Below are 16,124 nucleotides of genomic sequence, written 5' to 3'. Positions count from 1 at the left end.
CTTTTTCAAGATGAGGTTAAATTCCACTCTTGTGAATGTCTTCATGAGAAACTCCTCAGGAGGGGAGCGCTGTTTTTACTGACCAGATGTCTGGGTGAAAAGGAGACCTGTCCAGTCAGCATTCTGCATCCCTTTTCTGATCATCCCCTCACACTGGTGAGCACCTCCAAGGGACAGGTACTTGCTTTCAGACTTGTCCAGGTCTCTGTCTAAACCTCTGCTGTCCTCACTGAAGAACCAGACTGAACACTAGCCCCCTTCCTACGCTCCCAGTTGGAAGGTCTCCTCCTTCTCAGGCTGCCTTGCCTGGACATCTTAGAGAGCACTTCTGAGCTCTACCGTGTGCTCACTACATATCATCCAAACCATCTGAGTTCACTGAGAACAAAGCTGAATATGGTGGACTCCCACAGCTTATGCCACAGCAGTCAAGAGCTAGTGGGATCTGGACACAAGTGCTCCCAAGTACTTACCAACTCTGTGACCCTGCAACCCTGCCCAAGTGACAGCTCTCCAAGCATCACCTTCCTTATCTGCAAACCGGGATGATACTAGTGCCCAGTGTATATGGTTATTTTCTGAGGACTTAAGGAATGCGTAGAGGCTTAGAAATATTTGCTAAAACAGAACAATCAGCAGCAGTGTGCTCAAGCTCAGGGTCTGGGGAGGGCAATGTGGCAGTGAAGTGACCAAGTCTGCAACTCCCTACAGCATCATGGTTGACACAGAAACTGGACTGATGGATGTTTGGCTCCACCACTTTACAATAGGCATGCAGTAAGCAATAGAAAAAAATTAAGGAAGACGTCAAGCATCCAGTCAGAAAATGTAGTTTTATACTTTACAGGAAGCCTATTCATAGGCAGCTATTTGCTACAAACCCTGAACTTTTCAGAGTCAACAAAGATAAGGACTGCTTTAAGGTGAACAATAGGAGTGGGGAGTGGTGGGCAGGGGGTGGTGGTGGTGGTCAGGAAGGTCAGGGGAAAGAGACACAGGCCAGAAAGGGTAACCAGCTCTCACGAGTGCAAAGGACATCAGTTACCAGAGCAGACAGGCCCAAAGACTGAGGATAGGCAAGCTGCAGGCAGCATGCTACGCAACTCAAAAGGGCCCAATAGAGAGACCGCTCTAACACTGGTAATTTAAAATTGCATTCCTGGGATTACAGACAGGTGAGCTATTATTTTGAAATAGATGAACACGAAGGTGGTACTATTTCCAGGCAGCTAATCTGTCAGCTGAATGGTTTCCTACTGTCAAAAGGAAAACATATGAAGAGTCTCATACACACACAACTCTATTACTTGGCAGCTTTTTATAACTGAAAGTGCTTCAGAGCCAACTAATTTTTAATGAAGATTACAAATGAAAACAACCTACACACAGATAGCACCACCTTTCACAGAAATCTTTCACGCACATGATCTTACTTCTCTTAATTACAAAATAGAAAGGGGAAACTGCCTAAGTTACAAAAATCATGCCTGTACAGTAAGACTGCAATTCAACTGAGCAGAGAAATGGGATTAATAAAAGCCAAAACCAACGGTACATGAATGAGGGAAAACATCCATTGGCACATACAAGTTTAATCTTCAAACTACAGAGATGGGGGGTGGTGGTGAAGGAGTCTGTAATAGGTGCTATTCTCAGAAGTAATAAGAGTTCTTTTCCATCCTCTGACTCAACTCTGCCCCAATTACAGAAGTATGAATTATTCAAGTTTATGGTATTGTATTTCCTATTCCTTCCACCAGACAAGGATGTGAGGAGAAAGAGAGTGGCACTGTGTACACTGCTTGGTGTAGCATGTCGATATCCCTAAACGTAAGCATGTCATGCTAAAGAATGGTAGTTTCCCACAGGCTTTCTTCCTCAATCTGCAGGTTCAAGTGCATGCGTAAGCAAATGTCCCGCAGCAGAGGGCACACGTTAAGCCACGTAAGGGACCACAGCATAACTCTTGTAAGCCTACCCACATCCAACACCACCACATAAATAATGAGGCTGGCTAGGAACCTTTCAGTTACCTTCTGCAGCAAAGGTTCCATACCAACAGCAAATCATGGAGACAGTTTAGAAACAGCAGCAGCTTCAGTGAAGAGCCCTAGTTCCAAGACCCTCATCTGCGGCCTCTGCAACAGACCCATTCTGGTACATTCTCAAATTCCTTATCCCCAGGAAAGACCACAGGCTGACAAAGTTGGGGGCACAGGGGCCCTGGGAAGGTTCACATCACTGTTGACACGTTACCTGACAACTCTGTGAAACCTCTGGAGGATTTTTGCAAGGACAAACCAAAATGGGTGATCCACCCTGTTTCCAAGTCATAAAGTTGCAAATGTCTACAAAAGTAAGATACATCTGAAAACCAGCCTGGCACAGTGGCTCACCCGTGTAATCCCAGTAGTCTGGGAGGCAAAGAAGGCAGGAGGCTTGTTCAAGTCCAAGAGTTCACGACCAGCCTGGGCAACATAGTGTGACCTCATCTCTACAAAAAATTTAAAAAAGGCTGGGAGCAGTGCCTCACACCTGTAATCTCAGCACTCTGGGAGGCCGAGGTGGGCAGATCATCACTTGATCCCAGGAGTTGGAGACTGGGAAACATGGTGAAACCCCATCTCCACAAAAATACAAAAAATCAGCTGGGCATGGTGGCTCACACCTGTAATTCCAGCTACCTAGGAGGCTGAAGTAGGAGGATCACCTAGGCCAAGAGGCCGATGCTACAGTGAGTGACTGCACTCCAGCCTAGATGACAAAGTGAGACCTCGTATCAAAAAATAAAAATAAGCTAGGCATGGTGACACACACCTGTAGTCGCAGCTACTCAGCAGGCTGAGGTGGGAGGATCACATGAGCCCGGGATGTCAAAGCTGCAGTGAGCCAAGATCATGCCACTGCACTCCAGCCTGGGCAACAGAGGAAGACCCTGTCTTAAAAAATAAAAATAAAAAGTATTCAAAACCATCAAGAGGCAGGGTGAGGTGGCTCACGCCTGTAATTCCAGCACTTTAGGAGGCCAAGGCAGACGAACTGCTGAAGCCCAGGATTCCAGGCCAGTCTGCCTCAGCAACATGGCGAAACCCTGTCTCTACAAAAAAAATACCAAAATTATCTGGGTGTGGTGGCCCACACCTGTAGCCCCAGTTACTCAGGAGGCTGAGGTGGGAGGATTACCCGAGTTTGGGGAGGCTGAGACTACAGTTAGCTGTGATCATGCCACTGCACTCCGGCCTGGGCAACAGAGTGAGACTCTACCTCCAAAACAAAAGAAAAAACACAAAAAAGCCATCAATAGCCTTTTAACTAACATCGTAATAAATTTTTCTTCCTCAGAGTAAAATCAGGAAATTCATTCTGGTACCTGGTCTTTAGAGTTCAATGTTTATGCCTATGTGCATTTTTGTAGAGACAGGATCCAAAGCATCTGTAGCATACTCAAGGAGACCTCCAGCCTCCTCTTAAGGAGTGATGATCTAGGGAGAAGCAGGGCCAGTCCCATTCTTAGCCACTAGACTCAATTATTTTGTGCCTCCTAAAGGAATAATATTTCCAACAGTGAGAACTGTAGGAGAACGATTATTACAGTACAACTTAACACTTGTTTTTGATTATGGAAATCTGAGGAGGCTTTTTTGTAATGCTTGAGGAATGCCAAGCAGCAGACTACGAGAACTTGAGTATGGAAATAGCTTAGCAAATAGCAAAATTACAACTGTAGCTTTTGCAGGCACTGAAGATAGATGAATCCAGTCTCCTGAAGTAACAATAGTTACTTACAATAACAATATACCAAATTACATGAGTTATATAAATAACAACTTGTTATTTATATGGGAGAGAGACCTAATGTGACAAATACAATTTCAATCTTGCAAGCATTTATTCAAACTTTTTATCTACCTGGTCTCTTATCCAAGATTTTCCTGAACACTTTTAAGCTGGTCTCACTCCTGTGCTCCCTTCAGGGCTGTTTTCTCGCCAAACTGGATCATTCAGCCCACCCAAGTAACTCCTGAGACTTGGCTGGACTTCTCCCAGAGCTCCTTCTATGCCTGACACAGGTAAGATAAACGGTGTCTTTCATTTCATCTTCTACAAAAATATTTGGGATACATACATCCTTAATTATCTTCATTCTACCCTTTGTGAGTAACTCAATTCTGAACTGTTTTCCACTAATCCTAGTTTACAAACTAGTATGGAAACCTCCTTTCAACCATCCAAAATTTCTTGCTTCAAGTTCGGGGGTACATTTTACTTTTAGTATAGGACTCTGGGCCAGGCATACTGGCTCACGCGTGTAATCCCAACACTTTGGGAGGCCAAGGCGGATGGATCACCTGAGGTCAGGAGTTTAAGACCAGCCTGGCCAATGGGGTGAAACCCTGCCTCTACTAAAAATACAAAAACTAGCCGGGCATGGTGGCGCGTGCCTCTAATCCCAGCTACTCGGGAGGCTGGGGCAGGAGAACTGCTTGACCCAGGAGGCAGTGAGCCGAGATGGTGCCACTGCACTCCAGCCTGGGTGACAGAGCGAGACTCCATCAAGAAAGGAAAGGGAAAGGAAACAAAGGAAAGAAAAAAGATAAAGAGAAGGAAAGAAGGAAGAAAGGAAGGAAGGAAGGGAGGGAGGGAGGGGACTCTGTCCATTGGACAAAGCATCCCATCTAGCATGCCTCATATCAACAAGCCAGATGCTGCTGGAGCTACTACTTGGGTTGAGGGAGTGGAGGGCAGAGACCAGCTACAGGCGCCATGCTTGAGGCAAGCCAGTTAAGCATTCCCATTCTGCACATGGTCAGAGATGGGCAATGATCCAACCTAGAATCCACTGCCATCAGAAAGCACTACTGGGGAAAATTCACTCTTGACTTTGAGGTCAGAACATTAGTGATAAAGAAAAAGTTCTGAAGTCATTGTGGAACCCTTAGATTCAACTACTCCTGAGCCTCATATTGTATCAGGCAACAAATTCCCTTCTGCTTCAGCTAATTTTGGTTCTTATTTATACTAGAGAGAGACCTAAGTAATACAACCATTTCCTAACAGTCATCTAAATAAAGTTAGGAGAATAACATCTGAGAATAATCGACAAGTAGCCTACCACACACGCACACAAATGACACTCTACATACTTCCTGTTTCACCTGTGGCAAACCACTAGACCTTCACCACTCCATGCTTCTTCAACTTCCCTTACCCCACTCCCTACAAAGTTTCTAAAACACAGTGGGTACAGGGAAGAAAAGAAACTAAAGATCCATGCATTTCACCTGCTACTAGAAAGCATATGCAGGACAGTCATCATTGGGCAAATGACAAAGAAACAGATCGCAAGATGGCACATACACACACAAAAAATCAAGGTACTCACAATTGCCATCAAGTAGCATGGAAACCAATGTAATTCACACTCCTCTGACATGACCCCCCTCCATAAGAAACACATTTTATCATGTACACAAACACCTAAGATCAAAGCAAAGGTTTTATGAAATATCCCTGAAAACTGTGACACCCTCTGACGTTTCCCTTTTCTCCCCTATACACCAATTGCAACCCACTAAATTTGTTTCATGACCCATGGTTTTTTGTTTTGTTTTGTTTTGTTTTGAGATGGAATCTCCCTCTGTCGCCCAGGCTGGAGTGCAGTGGCGCGATCTTGGCTCACTGCCAGCTCCACCTCCCGGGTTCACGCCATTCTCCTGCCTCAGCCTCCTGAGTAGCTGGGACTAAAGGTGCCCGCCACCATGCCCGGCTAATTTCTTTTTTGTATTTTTAGTAGAGACGGGGTTTCACTGTGTTAGCCAGGATGGTCTCGATCTCCTGACCTCATGATCTGACCACCTCGGCCTCCCAAAGTGCTGGGATTACAGGCATGAGCCACCGTGCCATGCCATAACCCATGGTTTTAAAAACACAAAGAAGGCCAGGCGCGGTGGCTCACGCCTGTAATCCCAGAACTTTGGGAGGCCAAGGTGGGTGGATCACGAGGTCAGGAGATCGAGACCATCCTGGCTAACACAGTGAAACCGTCTCTAATAAAAAAATACAAAAAAAAAAAAAAAAATTAGCGGGGTGTGGTGGCGGGCGCCTGTAGTCTCAGCACTTTGGGAGGCCGAGGCAGGCAGATCACGAGGTCAGGAGATTAAGACCATCCTGGCTAACACAGTGAAACCCTGTCTCCACTAAAAAATACAAAAAAAAAAAAAAAAAATTAGCCGGGTGTGGTGGCAGGCACCTGTAGTCCCAGCTACTTGGGAGGCTGAGGCAGGAGAATGGCGTGGACCTGGGAGGTGGAGCTTTCAGTGAGCCGAAATCATACCACTGCACTCCAGCCTGGGTGACACAGTGAGACTCCGCCTCAAAAAAACAAACAAACAAACAAAATACAAAGAATTATTTTCTTCCAATTAATTGGGAGGCTGAGGCAGGAGGATCATTTGAACCCAGAAGTTCAAGTCCAGCCTGAGCAACACAGCAAGACCCCATCTCTTAAAAAAAAAAAAAAAAAAAAAAAAGAACTGCTTTCTCTTAAAATCCAGATTCTGATTAAATTTCTCGGGAATCCAAACCTATGTGCCCTACTTTGTATATGAAAAACTGAGACTAGAGTGGTTAGGCAACGGGTCCAAGGACACAGGCAGATGTCCCCTGCTGAGTGTGCCCCAGCAGTCCAGTATGGCCCAGACTGGCACCCACCACTGGGCTGGCAGCTTCCACCTCCATGTAGTTTTTTTGTTTCAACTCTCATGATAATGATCTGCTCCCACAAAATATGTTTCCTCAAACAGCATGGAAAATTTTCAAGTATGAAGTCCCCCAATTTTTCTCACCCTCTTACCTTTTCTTTACACAAAACGAAACCTCAAAGGCTAATCCACCCATAGACATGTATGTGTTACTGCCTGAGAAGGAACAACTGGAGACGTTAGCAACACACAAGGACACGAGAATTACTAATCCACGTTTCTGAAAATTGTGTAATACCAAGCCCAACACCTCTCCCCTGGTGCTGGCTGACAATGTACCAGTGTTTCCTAACAGCAGCTAGGAACAAATAAAGAGTTTCAGCCTTGAGTGGAGACCAAGACAAGGAAGGTGACCACACATACTAAGTAGGAAGGGCCTGGATAGCATTTCTCACACTTTTACAGGCAGAGAGCAAAGCCAGCACTCCTTGGCCCCCATCTTTCTCGAGAGTCCCAGGCATCTTTATACAATTAGACATGAGGCCCAGGTCAGTACCCACATGGTCCCCCTTTTGTCACCGTGCAGGCACACTGATCCCATTTTATAGAAGAGAAAACTGAGGCTTATGGAGACGATGTAACTCCCCTGAGGTCAAGGCCAGAAGGGGGTGGGGCTGGGACTGCACCCAACAGTGAACTCCATGGTGTTCTCTCTCCGCTCCTGTTCTGGTACACGGCTCCACCCAAGCCCAACCAACGCTGTCTGCCACAGCCCAAGGTCCCAGAAACTTCCTACGCTGGGCAGAACAGGCTAACACATGCCTGGTGTGGGGGGGAAGGGCAGGGATCACACAACAGTCTACACCTAGGATAAATGAAAAATAGAACAAATGTCAAATTTATTCACATTCTCTTAATTTGAAGTTAATGCTTAGATTATGTGACCAACCTCTAAAGAAAGTATATCTTTCAATTGCATTTCACACAAGCAAAAGGCAACCTTTGTGGAACCGGATCCCAATGACGCCTAGTAAGCGACTGGAATTAACTGGTTCTTCTGGTCAAAAGGCCCAAAGTCGATCAGCAGTAGGCCAGACTCCCAGTCAGGACCTCCACACATCCAGCTGCCAAGATTACTCTACCAAACTTTTCCAGGGAGACCTTACACCTTCCTGGGGACCAGAATCCTTTCACCAAGCCCAGATGCCAATATAATTAGAATCAGGGCCAATGGAAGCCAGAAAGATACGGAAAGATGTTCCTGTGTTCTGGAAAAACTTTGGCCCACCAGTGCCTTCTGGCTCCCTGACCAAGTCTTTGTGTTCAGATAACCAGGTTTTCATAAGATGGGTAATTTACATTTTAGGCTTGAGGATACACTGAGCCAGCTTCCCCTGCTGGATCATTTCCCCAAACTCTGCAGCAAACATCCCAGGGTGGATGCCCCCAAAGCTGCTGCACCTCCACTAATCCCATTATCACTGCTCTTAATCTCATCATCAGATAAAAACAAACACAATCCCTCTTTCAAGCACCTCTTCTACTGGTCTCCACTCAGAGCTCACTTGGAAGACGTGGCACCTCTAGAAGGCACCTGGTGGGCTGTAGTGTCACCCAGTACCATGCTCTGGATCAGCTGGTGCACCTCCTGGCTGTCAGCAGCTCTACTCTGACCCCTGGCTTCCTCTTCCCACTTCTATTCTTCACCTTGGGCAAGGACGGTAGTAGCTAACCTTGAGAGGGCACAGCACTGCTACCAAGCCCTGTGCTGTGTGCCCTCTAAGGCACTGTCTCATTTTACCCTCATCTGAAAGATGGGCCAGTGAAGCTCTGGGAAGGCTGAGTGACAGACTGAATGTCACACAGCAGGTAGCAGGGCCAAGATTCTAACTGAGGCCTGAATGTGCCGTACTGGTGTTATCAGTCTTTGGAGCAAGGCAGCAAAAATGAGATAGGACTGGATGCCAAGAGGCTGCTCAAGCCCTCCATGGAAGGTCACCCTTCCTAGAGCATTCCAGTTAAGACTGGACTGGGCTTGTACTGCTGGGTCAGGAGACTTGATTTCAGGAAACAAAGTCCAACTCTGGGCAGGAGAGGGTAGAAAAGTCAAAGGGCAAGGGCCTAGAGATACTTCTACTTCTCACATTAAAAAAAGACACATTTTGTTTTCATACATCATCATTTGTGGGGAAAAAACGTTTAAAATCTCACCCCTATAAACCAGACACTGTCAAGCTCTGATTGGAGAAATGGAAATACACGCAACCTTTCCAGAAAATAAGTTAAATCAAGTTTTCAAAAATATACACCTCCCAATTCAAAGATGAAAATAGAGAAAACGCCAGACGAGGTGGCTCACGCCTGTAATCCCACCACTTTGAGAGGCAGAGGCGGGCGGATCACCTGAGGTCAGGAGTTCCAGATCAGCCTGACCAACATGGAGAAACCCCATCTCTACTAAAAATACAAAATTAGCTGGGCGTGGTGGCGCATGCCTGTAATCCTAGCTACTAAGGAGGCTGAGGCAGGACAATCACTTGAACCCGGGAGGCGGAGGCTGCAGTGAGCCAAGATCATGCCATTGCACTCCAGCCTGGGCAACAGAGCAAGACTCTGTCTCAAAAAAAAAAAAAAAAAAAGAAAAAGAAAAGAAAACTTGGAAATCATGTCCAAATGTCCAAAAATAGCAGAATTAAGTTATGGTACATTCATACGACAGCTAAGCGGCCAGGTAAGACGGAACATTTTGGAAATGTTCACAATATAGTATTTAAAAAAAAAAAAAAAAAAAAAAAAAAAAACAGGGCCAGGCGCTGTGGCTCATGCCTGTAATCCTAATCCCAGCACTTTGGGAGGCCGAGGTAGGCAGATCACTTGAGGCCAGGGGTTCAAGACCAGTGGGGACAGCATGGCAAAATCCCGTCTGTATTAAAACTACAAGAAATTATCCAGGTGTGGCAGCATGGGGAGCCTGTAGTCCCAGCTACTTGGGAGGCTGAGGCATGAGAATGGCATGAACCGGGGAGGCAGAGGTTGCAATGAGCCAATCTCTGCATGGGTGACAGAGCAAAGACTCTTGCATGGGTGACAGAGCAAAACTCTGCCTCAAAATAAATAAATAAATAAAAATTAAAATTAAAAACAAAGAACTTCACTACAACCAAATTTTGTTACTCAGAGACAAATAACTGGAAGGAAAGAAAACGGGATTAAGAGATCATTTTTAACCATCATTTTAACATTCTATATTTTCCAAATTCCTTAAAATGACCATGCACTACTTTTGTTTAAAAAAAAAAAAAAAAAACCTTACAATCTCCTTTAAAAGATGTGGAACAACCAATGTTATTCCTCTTCAGGACGAGGACAAGAATGGGACAGATGGCTGCTCCGCCCTCACCCTGACTCAGAACTCTCTTCCTCTGCTTCTTCAGAGTGGACTACATCCCATGAATTACGCTAGGAAATGTGGACATGGTTTGAGGTTGGTAGCTTGTTTAGACTGAAAACAAATTGCTTTAAAACATCACCCTTTACAATAAAGGAATTGCAAGTTTGGGGTGCATCTCCGAGACTGTTCTCTATGGAGCAGCATTTCAAACTGTTCTGTAATCACGCACAACGTAAAAAACCAAACGGTGACGAAATCATGAAGGCAGAATACAACATGCCAACATGCTGATATCCTTGCAGTTCCATTTCCTCATTCATTTAAACAGTTACTCAGTATCCCATTAAGCTTTTAACCAATCTACCTAAGTACTAGAAACATCAATGCCATTAAAAAGTCGCTGTGCACCCTCAAAAACTTAAACATAGATATATGACCCAGCAATTCCACTCCCAGGTATCTGTCCCAAAGAAACTAAAATCTGTACACAAAAGGCCAGGCGCAGTGGCTCACGCCTGTAATCCCAGCACTTTGGAAAGCCAAGGTGAGTGGATCACTTGAGCTCCGGAGTTCAAGACTAGCCAGGCCAACATGGTGAAACCCCATCTACTAAAAACACAAAAATTAACCGGGCATGGTGGCAGGTGCCTGTAATCCCAGCTACTGGGGGAGGTTGAGGCAGAAGAATTGCTTGAACCCGGGGGGTGGAGGCTGCAGTGGGCTGAGATCGTGCCACTGCACTCCAGCCTGGGTGACACAGCGAGACTCCGTCTCGGGGGAAAAAAAAAAAAAAGTTGTACACAAATGTATTTTAACAGCACTATTCACAATTGCCAAAAAGTGAAAACAACCCAAATGTTCACCACTAATGAATGGGTAAACAAAATGTAGCATAGCCATATAATGGAGCATCATTCAGTTATAAAAAGGAATGAAGTACTGATTCATGCTACACAGCAAGAACCTTTTGAAAACAGTACAGTGAGTAAAAGATGCCAGGCACAAAAGGTTACATATTGTAGGATTCCTGAAATATCCAGAACAGGCAGCTCTATAGAGACAGACAGTAGATGAGTGGCTTCCAGGGGCAAAGGTGGAGGGGGGTGGGCAGGAGGATGGAGAATGACAGGTAATGGATTTCTTTTGGGGGGATGAAAATGTCCTAAAATTGGTTGCAGTGATGGCTGCAAGTCTCTGTAAATACATTTAAAAACTGATGATTGTATCATGTATAACAACGTTTATCTCAAAGCTATTATTTTCTTAAAAAGATGTTTGGTAGGATTTTACAATAATAGTATGCTCAAATTATACATAATTGATATTCAAAAAACGTGGAGGATGAACACGCTAATAATAAAGACTACGCATATCAAAGTCATTATACAAATATCTTTCAGTCTTTCCTTGTACATAGTAAGGGCTCAAGGACTAATTGTAGAGACAGATTGGCCAATCATGCACACACAAAATCAAAGTATTTAACAATGTGTTCAATGTTTAAAAAAAAAAGTGAACAGGTTTTTATTGACAACATGAGATTCACATTAAGAAATGCTACCCATATGTATTTATTGCCCACTTCATCTCCCTCTTAAAAATACTTTTTGCAGGTCAGGGTTGAACCACAGCGCAAAGCCACTCACTGCACTTCAAACTACTAAGTGGGAAATGTCCAGTAGTGCATGGAAACACACTGCATACCAGGCTGCTCGGACTAATAAGTTTACAGCAACACCGAGGGACCTCGGCGTTATCTTAGTTAAAACTCACATTCCTTGTAAGTCACTATGGAACAATTATGTCCACGGCTAACAACATTTTTAAAGCGGGATTATTTGCATTTGGCATTACGGCATGCAAAATTCTTGCTCAATTATTTCTCCAGTTTATTCACTGAGACTAAGGTCCTCTTCTAGGCACAAGATACAACAGAATAAAACAGGCAAAGCCAAGCAAACAAAACCCTGCCCTCATCCAACTTACATTCTGGTTTTGTTTTTTGTTTGTTTTGAGACGGAGTTTCGCTCTTATTGACCAGGCTGGAGTGCAATGGCATGACCCTGGCTCACCGCAACCTCCACCTCTCGGGTTCAAGCGATTCTCCCGCCTCAGCCTCCCGAGTAGCTGGGATTACAGGCATGCGCCACCATGCCCGGCTAATTTTGTATTTTTAATAGAGACGCGGTTTCTCCATGTTTGTCAGGCTGGTCTCAAACTCTTGACCTCAGGTGATCCGCCCGCCTCGGCCTCTCAAAGTGGTGGGATTACAGGCGTGAGCCACCACGCCCGGCCCATTCTGCTTTTTTTTTTTCTTTTTTAAGTTAACGAGGAAATTTTATCTTTCCAAACTTATCTCTTATGTATTAAATGTCAGCACCAGCAAGGAATTCCCCACAATTCTCACCTTGCAAATGTACACTCTTTTCTAGACACCAAAAATCACAAAGATTTATGAAACATTAGGAGCCGTCTCCAATGACAAGCTTATCTTTCCTTTTTACAGATTTGCCAGGAACATAAAGACAAACATGGTCTACTCTACAAGTTTATTCAAAATCAGAAACCAAAACATTTTACATTCACAAAATACGACAGACTATACAGTAGGTTGTCAGAAGTAGATTTAACAGCCCAGGGTCTTCAAATCACTGAGGTGCCAAATGGTTTTTTTGCTTTAAAAACAAAACAGGCCAGGCGCGGTGGCTCATGCCTGTAAACCGAGTACTTTGTGAGGTTGAGGCGGGCGGATCACGAGGTCAGCAGATCGAGACCATACTGGCCAACATGGTGAAACCCCGTCTCTACCAAAAATACAAAAATTAGGTGTGGTGGCGCGCGCCTGTAGTCCCAGCTACTCGGGAGGCTGAGGCAGGAGACTCGCTTGAACCCGGCAGGTGGAGGTTGCAGTGAGCCGAGATCGCGCCACTGCACTCCAGTCTGTCGACTGACTAGACTGTCTCAAAAATAAAAAATAAAAAAAAACAAAATTCAGTCTCCCAAATCTGTAAATCTGAAGTCATTCAATAACCTGAATTGTGAAACAAGAAAATATTGTTACCCCCACCTCCTAAAGCAAAAGTGTAATTTAGTACAAAGATCACAACAACTGGCTCAAAAAGGCAACTTTTGGAAAGTCTAAATTCCTTTAAACAATTCAATAATTTGGTGGAAATTTTACTAAGTGGCCAATGATTCTCGTTATTCTTAGCTAAAAATTTTCCCTCGCTGTCCTCCAGACTAGTGAAGCTAGGCATATAGCACCCCAGAACAGCCAATCCTTAAAACTCAGCAGCTACCTTCTTATCTATCTTTCATCCGTAGGCAAAGTTCCTTATCTTCAGCAATCCCACTGGGCTGACTGCTAGCAAGATGCACGGAGGTGGGCTCGACTCCTTCCAGTTAAGACCAACTAAAGCCATTCTGAGACCGGCTTACTCCAGTTTGAGCCTCTAAGATACTATGTTTCCTACCAAAGTAAGAGGTATGATGGATAACAGAGCAGCAATACATTTTGTTTCAGGTTAAGCTTTGCCTTCTCCATTTTTCAATGGAAACCCTGAGTGGTTTATCTTTCCTTGGCTCAAATTTTTGGGGGGAAGCGCTTGGTTATCTACAACGCATCAGTGAAAAGATAATCCCCACCCAAATCAAACCGAAATAAATGTTTTATAAAATTATTGGCAGCCGGGCACGGTGGCTCACGCCTGTAATCCCAACACTTTGGGAAGCCGAGGAGGATGGAACACCTGAGGTCAGGAGTTCGAGACCAGCCTGGTCAACATGGTGAAACCCGCGTCTCTCCTAAAAATACAAAAATTAGCTAGATGTGGTGGCGGGCGCCTGTAGTCCCAGCTACTCGAGAGGCTGAGACAGGAGAATCGCTTGAACCCGGGAGGCAGAGGTTGCAGTGAGCTGAGACCGCGCCACTGTACTACAGCCTGGGCGACAGAGCGAGACTCCATCTCAAAAAATATATATATATTGGCAAGGTCATAAAACAGATTGTGGCATCAAAAACTTTCTTGAAATTAAAAACACATTCACAAATCCTTTTGAGTATCGCTTTCTTTACAACTTCCAAAGACGACAAATTCCAAGGAATTTGTAGGGAACTTGACAGCTTCATTCATAAACAACTCCCGACCACTGTTACAGCCCCAAAGAGCCACTGGCTTAGAGGTAAACTGCGACTTGGTTTTTGGAACCACGGACTAGCAGAGCCCTGTCGAAGGAAAGCAAAGACATTCCAACTCTCCTGAGGCATACATTTCAAGGGGTCACTAGCATCCAACATATACGCAGAGAAATGAACCCAATGACCAAGACTAGACGCCCCACCAGGCTGCACGAAATGTAAACAAGTAAACAAGCAAATAAAAATCTTAAAAAAACAAAGTGTAGTCTTGAGTAAAAGGGAGGTCAGCCACCCAGCAGACGCACATGACTCATGAACCGGCCTGAACTCAAGTATTTACACCGTCCACTACAACAGAGTGGGGTTTCCCATCTTCAAGCAAGCCCAAGCCTTGGGGGCATCTCAGCCGGGTGAAGCCACACTATTTCCGTTTGGGAGGAGGGGGATCAATTTATTCCGCTGAATCACAACTCTCCCACGTCCCCACCCCAAATCACCACAATCACCACCACCCCACAACACTGCAAATAAAATAGGCCGTTACAAGGACGCCGGCGAGCACCGACCGAGCAAAACAAAGCGCCCAGCAAGGGGCTGCCAGGCTGGGAGTGGGTGCGTCAAGCGGGCCAAGCTCGCCTCCAGGGCACCGCTCCCGCCCTCTGAGGCCTGTCCTCAGAACGGCGTGCAGCGGCAGCCCCCTCCCTCCGGAGGGGACCTGCCCCTTTCACCGCAGCACTCCGGGGACCGCCGGGAAGGTGAGGAGATGGGGGTGGGGGCGCGCTGCCCTGGCCCAGGCAGAAGAACCTGGGCGCCAGAGGGAGAGCGCGCCGGGCCCGGCCCACGTGAGCGCCGGGGCCGAGCCCGCCCAGAGGACCGCGGACCGGGACAGCTGCACTCGCGGCCCCCGCGCCAGGCCCGGACTTACCCGGGCCGGGTGCGCCGCGGCCCCCGCGGCGGCCGCTTCCTCCTCCTCCTCCTCCTCCTCACTTGACAAAATGGCGGCGGCAGGAAGTGCCGGGCGCCTCGGCCCGCCCCCCGCCCGCCCCCGGCCGCCCGCCCCGCCGCGGCGCCCGCGCCCCCCGCCCGCGCCCCGCCAGCCAGCCCGAGCCCGGGGCCGACGGCACCAACAGCAGGGCAGCCGCGAGCGACCCCGCCGCCCCGACACCAACGGCGCAGGCCGTCCCGGCCCGGAGCGGGCGGCGCGGGAGGCCCGCAGGCCCGTGCCCGCGTAGCCCCGGCCTCCCCGCCCCCGCGCCGCGCGGATGGCGTAGGTGGCGGCGCACCGGACCCATTACGCAATGCAGGTTACGCGGACCGCGCCGCGAGCCTCCGCCGGCCGCCCCGTGTCGTCCGCCGCCCCGAAGGGCACCGGTCCTTACCTGAGACACTAGGCCGCACGCCGCCCCCGCCGGCCGTCCGCCCGCTGCCGCCGCCCCCTCCCCGAGCTGCCTGCGCGGCGCCGGGGCCCGCCCGCCGCTCCGCCGAGCTCACAGGCCGCGCTCGCCCGCGGGCACCGCCGGCAGCCGCCGCTGCAGCCGCCGCCACTGCTTCGGCTCCTCGGCTGCGGGAGACCAGAACAAACAGCCCAGCCGCCGCCGCCGCCGCCGCCGCCGCCAGCGCACTGACGTCACCGCGCACGCTGCGCGCGCGGCCCCGCGCCGCCGCCGCCTGGTGTGCGCGCCCCGCCCCGGCGCCCAGCGCGAACGAGCTCTGGAGAGACAGTGGCTGCGAGGTGAGTGGGGGATACCGCGGACTGAGGGAGGAGACCCCGCAGAGCGACGGAGCGAGCTGGGGGAAACGGGCGGACTGCAGGCTGGGCCTGCGGGAAAAGATCTGAAGGCTGAGAGAGACATCCAAATTACTAAGAAAGATCTGAAGACAGACCCTCACAGGG

The 16,124-nt window shown here is 47.6% G+C and overlaps 1 protein-coding gene across 2 annotated transcripts in view; it reads right to left on the bottom strand.

The window, feature by feature from the left end:
• The window catches only part of BRD4 (bromodomain containing 4), a 98,905-nt gene extending 83,049 nt beyond the window's left edge, over nucleotides 1-15,856 (bottom strand). For both annotated transcript variants that reach the window (XM_030820575.1, XM_030820576.1), the window contains exon 1: nucleotides 15,610-15,856. The gene's annotated coding sequence lies outside the window, so the exon portion shown is untranslated. The remainder of the gene's footprint in view (nucleotides 1-15,609) is intronic.
• Between the last annotated feature and the right edge of the window lie 268 nt (nucleotides 15,857-16,124).

This window comes from Nomascus leucogenys, chromosome 10, assembly GCF_006542625.1.
Source record: "Nomascus leucogenys isolate Asia chromosome 10, Asia_NLE_v1, whole genome shotgun sequence".
In the NCBI taxonomy this organism is placed as follows: Eukaryota; Metazoa; Chordata; class Mammalia; order Primates; family Hylobatidae; genus Nomascus; species Nomascus leucogenys.
The sequence above is the reverse complement of the archived record's forward strand: the minus strand, read 5'-3'. Positions and strand labels throughout refer to the sequence as shown.